General features: G+C 32.6%; 1 long non-coding RNA gene across 1 annotated transcript; it reads left to right on the top strand.

Annotated features, from left to right (window-relative positions):
* The first annotated feature begins 2,387 nt into the window (after window positions 1-2,387).
* LOC107863552 lies at window positions 2,388-7,151 on the top strand. Its single transcript, XR_001672319.2, has 2 exons — window positions 2,388-2,863; window positions 6,794-7,151. It is a non-coding gene; the product is annotated as an uncharacterized LOC107863552 (long non-coding RNA).
* Window positions 7,152-7,309: the final 158 nt, after the last annotated feature.

Here is a 7,309-nt window from a genome sequence, read left to right as displayed (position 1 = left end):
TGTATTTGTAAGTTGATTGCATATTGTATTTAGCCGTGATTATGTACAGTTTATCATTGGTATTTGTATACAAACAAGCAAATGCATTAATTGTATTTTCTTGATTCTAAAATATATAAATATGCAATGTATGATTTGATACAAATTTACCTTTTTGTATTTGTATGTCAAAATTATCATTCGTATTTATAAATAAACAAATATCACCTGATACAAATACAATTACAAATAAATAAAACAGATGATTTTACAAATACAAATACATATTGTATTTGTATAAAAATTTGAATTGTATTTATTTATGTCAATAAATACAACTCATATCAATAAATACAAACAAGTATTCATAGAAAGAAAATCAATCTTTCCTTTTCAATAATTAAAAAATATAAATGATAGTTCACATTTGTATTTGTATTTTATAGTTTGCACTTGTATTTCTATATTATAGTTCAAATTTGTATTTGTATTTGTATTTTATAGTTCGCACTTGTATTTATATGTTATGGTTTGCATTTGTATTTGTATGTTATAGTTCATATTTGTATTTGTGTTTGCTAGTTCACACAAATGAAAAGGAAAGAAAAGAAAAAAATGAGAAAAAAACAAGGAGAAAAAACACAAAAAAAATGAGCGTAATAGAAAATAGAGAAAAAAAAAAAGGAAGGAGAAAAAATGAAAAGTAAAAAAAGAAAAAGAAAAAAAATGAAAAAAATGAAAAAAATGAAAAAGAAATACAATTCAAATTTTTATACAAATACAATATGTATTTGTATTTATAAAATTATTTGTTTCATTTATTTGTAATTGTATTTGTATAAGGTGATATTTATTTATTTACAAATACGAATGATAATTTTGACATACAAATACAAAAAGGTATATTTGTATCAAACGATATATTGCATATTTATATAATTTAGAATCAAGAAAATACAATTAATGCATTTACTTGTTTGTATACAAATACAAATGATAAATTGTACATAATCACGGCTAAATACAATATGCAATCAACTTACAAATACAAATACAAATACAAAATAATTTTTTAAAAATAAAAAGGCATCGATAAAAATAGAATACAAATATAAATATTATCAAAATATACAAACACAGTAAAACCCCAATACAAATATAATCCAATCTAATATATAGTCAATTATAAAATACAAACATAAAATAGTTCTTTAAAATACAAGTGAGAATTATATAAAATATAAATGATGGTGCGAACTAATAAATACAAATATAAGTGTGAACTATAAATACAAATACAAATGAGGACTACAAAATATAAATACAAGCGCGAACTTTAAAATATAAATACAAATACAGTTGTATCAATGAATACAAAAATATAAATCACAGTGTGAATATAAATATGATAAATAATTATGGTATTTACGTTATCATCCATGACTTGTGCTCGAGTAGTCATATTCTTCGAAAATACAAAAAATATAAAATAGAACAAAAAAATATGCTAAAGAAAATAAGTACAAAAAAGAAAGCAAAAAAATCAAAGAAGAAAGAGAAATAGAAGTTAGAGATAGAAGAGAGAAAAAATAAAAAGAAAAAAATAGAAAAAAGAAGAAGGAAAAACCGAGGAAAACACGAAAAAGAAAAAATATAAAAAAGGAAAAAGGAAAAAAAGGTAGTGTTTTTTGCGAGACTAAATATGTAGTGTATTTATATTTTCTATGAATACATACCACTGAGTAAAAGTGAATGCAACAGTTGTGAATCGAATACAACGGCTAAATAGGTATTGTATTTATATTTTATATGAATACAAACTATTGATAAAACCGAATACAGCTGGCATAAACTGAATACAACAACTACAAATAATAATTATGTAAAATATGACTATGGAAGGTGAGTTTTACAATAAAGTGTCGTTATTTCTGAAAGATTCCCATAATTAATAGGAAAGGGGGGCTATGAATTGTAATTAATTGAAACTTGGGCTAAATAGGGTAATTCGGTGTCTATGTTTGCTAAATTATGTAGTTATCCCTTATTATTATAGTAAATTTTAAATTTTATATTCATAATTTATGGGTGTCTATTTTTATTTTAAATTATTATTGTCGTCATTTTAAATAATATATTACGTGTCGTTAATTTAGTTTACATAATTTATTCATTGGAGAATAATAATTTTATCATTTTTATTTATTATATTTATTAAATAGCAGGCCAAAATTTATTTTTTCTCAATTATTTAAATTCTAGACCAATTATATCCAATTTGTGTCAATCTTATCTTAAAATAATTTCAATTGACCCTAAATTAAAATCCTCAACTCAATGTTATTTAATCCAACTTCAACCTAATTTTAACTCATTTCCCATCTGAATTTTTAAATTTTAATCTCAACCGTTGATCAAATCTAATCAAACGACTCAGATTAAATCTCCATATCCTCTCTTATAATTAACACAACACTAAAACCTTAATAAAAATGGACTCTCTCTCTAAAACAGAGTCGCTCATTCCCTCTTCAATCTTCCATCTCTTCTTTTTCCACGTCGCCGCTATCCTCAAAAAGTAGCACCGGCAGCAAGCCCAAAAACCAGCACCAGCGGCTAGCCCAACGACCAGTTGCAGCCACCACCGACAACTCCACACCGAAGAACACCATCCAACTAATGCCACCCTCACCAAAAATACCCCTTCCGCCGCAACCCCTCTATATTTTTTCTCTCCCTCATCTCCACAACAACATTACCGTCGCCCATCTTCTTTGAAGAACTGATCAAACACCGACAAACCTCACCAGCTGCTCTGACGCCGCGACTGTTCCTTCATTCAGTCAGAAACCAACTACACCGCTGACCAATTTGTCATAAAAAAGTATGGTTTCTTAAGAATCCATCTCTAGATTTGATTTTGTATTCAATTTTCACGTCCAAATTTCAATTATCTTCTACCCCTTCTTTTTTTTCCTTTGGACAGATTCTGTTATCTGAAATTGATGAAAGTTGGTTGAGATTTTTGATTTAATTTCTTGTGATTTGAGCTTGTTAATTTGTGTAGACTATCATATGTTAAAAGCCCCAAATTTCATTGATTTTGATTTTATTATTGGGATTCTAATGTTACAATTTTAGAATTTGTGTTCTCCTTGATTTACTGGTAGAATTTTCATTGCTGAAATGCTATTGAATCAGGTCAAAATTATGATTTTCTTGCTACTTCTCTCGATCACTTTGGTCCTAGATGAATTTTGGTAGTCTTTGATGTTCTTAAGTCATCTGTTTTCATCTTTTTGAAATTCGAATTTGTGGTGGTCTTTTACTTGATAAAGCTAAAGATTTTATTACAAATCCGATGACCTCTCTTAATATTTGAATTGATAGCTGATTATAGTAGGCTTTAATTTGTTTGCTATTAATTAAAAATTTTATTTGAATTGATTGATATGTGATTGGAATAAAATTATGTGACAGCTCCTGTAATTGTTTATTTTTGATAAATTTTATGTTTCTATGATTTCCTTAGTCTTTATTCTCATTTGGTATGGACAAATGATTTTTACTCAACTGATTATGGTACATTTTGATTAAGTAGATGATTGTGGGATCATAATAACTAATGGGATTACACGCCTTGGTTTGAAATTATGTGGTGTCTTCATATTTTTGTTAAATTCCATGATCTTAAGTAGGGTAGCTTGACGTTGGCTAGTGCTTTGGAGATGGAGGAAAAGTTGAAGAGTAGGAGGGCTTGGGAGAGTAGAGCGGATATGGATAGTATGTGGGAGACGACTACTGTTTGCATTAGGGAGATCTCTAGAGAGGTGTTGGGTGTCTTGAGAGGTCAATCTAGTAAGTATCGAGGGGATTGGTGATGGAACAAAGAGGTTAAGAGAAAGGTGGAGTCTAAGAAGGTGGCCTATGCCAAGTTGGTTGAGAGCAAGGATGACGAGGAGAGACAGAAAAATAAGGAGGAGTATAAGGTAGCTAGGCGAGAGGCTAAGCTTACGTTTACGATGGCTAAGACTGTAGCATTTGAGAGCGTGTATAAGGTTTTAGAGGAGAAAGATGGGGGATAAGAAGTTGTATAGGCTTTCCAAGGACAGAAACAGAAGGGCTCGTGATTTAGACCAAGTAAAGTGCATCAAAGAAGAAGATGGTACTGTGTTGGTTGAGGATGCCCTTATTAGAAAGAGGTGGCAGTCCTATTTTTATAAGCTCTTGAATGACGAAGGGGACAAAGGTTTCGTGTTGAAGGATTTTGAGAAGTCAGAGGAGTGTTACGGTTATGGTCATTATAAGCATATTAAGGTTGAGGAGGTCAAGGGGGCAATTCGCAGGATATGTCGGGGTAAGGCAGCGGGGCCAGATGAGATTCCAGTGGATTTTTGGAAGAGCACTAGCGGGACAGGTTTAGAGTGGTTGACAAAGTTGTTTAACATTATTTTTAAGGCAGTGAAGATTTTTGAAATGTAGAGGTGGAGTACGATGATTCCTTTATATAAGAACAAGGGAGACATCCATAGTTGCAACAACTATAGAGGTATTAAGTTGTTGAGTCACACTATGAAGGTTTGGGAATGGGTGGTTGAGTTGAGATTGAGAAGGATTGTGACTATCTCTGAGAATTTGTTTAGTTTTATGCCAGGTCACTCGACTACTGAGGCTATTCACCTTGTGAGGAGATTAGTGGAGCAATTTTGGGAGAGAAAGATTGGTGTTTATTGATCTTAAGAAGGCGATTGGTGTTTATTGATCTTAAGAAGGCTTATGATAGAGTGCCCATGGAGATTCTGTGGAGGTGCTTGGAGGATAGAGGAGTGTCCGTGGCATACATTAGGTCGATTCAGGACATGTATGATGACGCAAAGACTTATTGTGAGGACGGTAGATGGAGATTCAGAGCACTTTTTAGTTTTAATAAGGTTGCATCAGGGATCGACTCTTAGTCCTTTTTTTATTTGCCTCGGTGATAGATGTGTTAATGCAACGCATTCAGGAGGTGCCTTGGTGTATGTTATTTGCTGATGATGGGGTATTTATTGACGAAAATCGGGGAGGAGTTAATGATAAGTTGGAGATTTGGAGACAGACTCTTGACCCTCAAGGATTTTGGTTGAGAGGACCAAGACGGAGTACCTGGAGTGTAAGTTTAGTGATGTGTCACAGGAGGCTAACGTGGTTCTGAAGCTAGACTCTTAGGCCATTCAGAAGAGAGAGTTTCAAGTATTTGGGGTCTATGATTCAGGGCAGTAGTGATATTGACAAAGATGTCACGCATCGTATTGAGGCAAGGTGGTTGAAATAGAGGCTCACTTCAGGAGTTTTATGTGATAAGAAAGTGTCCCCGAAGCTTAAAGGTAAGTTCTACAGATTGGCAATCCGACTGGCTATGTTGTATGGAGCGAAGTGTGGGCCAGTTAAGAAATACCACATCCAGAAGTTAAAGATGGTGGAGATAAGAATGTTACGATAGGTGTGTGGTCATACCAGGAAAGATAGGGTAAGGAATGAGATTACTCGGGAAAAGGTGGGAGTGTCTCTGGTGGAGGACAAGATGTGAGAGTGAGGTTACGTTGGTTCGGGCATATAATGAGGAGGTGTTCTGATGCTCCAGTGCGGAGGTGTAAGACACTGTCTATGGATGATTTTAGGCCGAGTAGAGGTAGGCTAAAGAAATATTAGAGTGAGGTGATTAGGCATGACATGGAGTAGTTACAGCTTATGAAGGATATAACCGTTGATAGGAACGTATGGAGGAGGAAGATTAGGGGGTGGGAGTGTGTCGGTAATAGTAGGGGAGTATTCATTTTTATGTCTGTAGTTTCTTATTTGTAGTGTTGAGTGTTGTCAATGGTTTTGGATTTATAGTTTTAGTATTACCCTGTGGATCTAGTATTATCTTGTGGCTAGCGTTTTTAGTTTATATATATTTATGTTTTATGTTTGTTATATTGTTATTAGTTCTAAGCTGGGGGTTTATCGGAAACAACCTCTTTACTTCACCTGAGGTAGTGGTGAGGTAGTGGTATGGACTGCGTACACTTTACAGTCCCCAGATCCCACTGGGTGGGAATACACTGGGTATGTTGTTGTTGTTATTTAGGCTAGACAAATTTTACTTGTTTAATTATGGTAACTCTGACATTAAATTGATTCACTTTCTTAGTTTAAACGAAAATAATCCTTTTGACTGATTTCTCTGAATATTCTTCTTTCCTTTTATTTTTGTGATTGCCCACTATATAATTAAATTTTCTCTTCTTTTTTGGAACAACTTTTCAAATCCTATTCTCTCTATGCAAAAAGAATTGAAAATACTACTTCTCTTCTCTACACTTATTAAAAGAATATTTCCTTTCCTTTGCTTTTGGACTTGAGGCTGCTTCGGATACTATCAATCGCTATTAGTTATACTTTAGGAAGCACACTTTTCTTATTTATATTTATTATTCTCGCTACTAATCGGTTAGTTTTTCTTAACGATGCATTAGTTTTTATTTGCGTACTTTAAATGTGTTATGTCGTAAGCCTTCTACTTCTTTGAGCATTTTTGTAACTTCTTGGCTGTTATGCTATTTGCTTTTGACATTTTTCTCCTCTATTTGCAATTAAATGTTCTTTCCAGTAGAATGTTGTTGTATGTGAATCTGAAATAATCTTTGTGCATCGCATAATCCCTTTTGTGTGAGCCTGCTTGGGATCCCTGAGATCCCAAGGATCTCGATAGTGCCAAAGGTTGGTTATGTGTCGCTAAAGGTATATTTTGAATTCGAGGTATATGTTGGTGCTTTCTTTATGTTCACAGGTTGGAGGTGAAGAAGTGTCGCTTAAGATGGAAATGGACAGTAAAACGCTTGTCAATTAGTTTTTAGTTATTTACGAGCTTTCTATTTCATTCACTTATTTTGTAATTAACGGTATATGTAATAATGAGAAACGGTGACTGCATATGGGGGGCGGGGATTGTGTGAATAAATGTTTATGTGAATTATGTTATCACTTAGGCAAATACTAATCTAGGATCAATAATACTCTTATGTTGTCAAAATTATGTTATCACTTAGGCAAATACTAATCTAGGATCAATAATAATATTATGTTGTCACTTAGAAATTATGTTTTTTTGGAATTATTAATTGACTTTCAAGAACTTCATTTCCGTATGTGTTGTTTAATTTTAAAATATTGCAATTAATTTTTAGTATTTTGCGCATGTGTAGTATTAGGGGTTTGGGCCACAGGTGACAAAAGATTTTTAAAATGAGGTGTAGGTGATACAAGTCTTAATTATTAAGTGGAGTTGACAATTATTTTATTATGG

The sequence above is a fragment of the Capsicum annuum genome, chromosome 3 (assembly GCF_002878395.1).
Source record: "Capsicum annuum cultivar UCD-10X-F1 chromosome 3, UCD10Xv1.1, whole genome shotgun sequence".
Taxonomy (NCBI): domain Eukaryota; kingdom Viridiplantae; phylum Streptophyta; class Magnoliopsida; order Solanales; family Solanaceae; genus Capsicum; species Capsicum annuum.
Note: the sequence above shows the minus strand (reverse complement) of the source record. Positions and strands in the feature narration are given on the sequence as shown.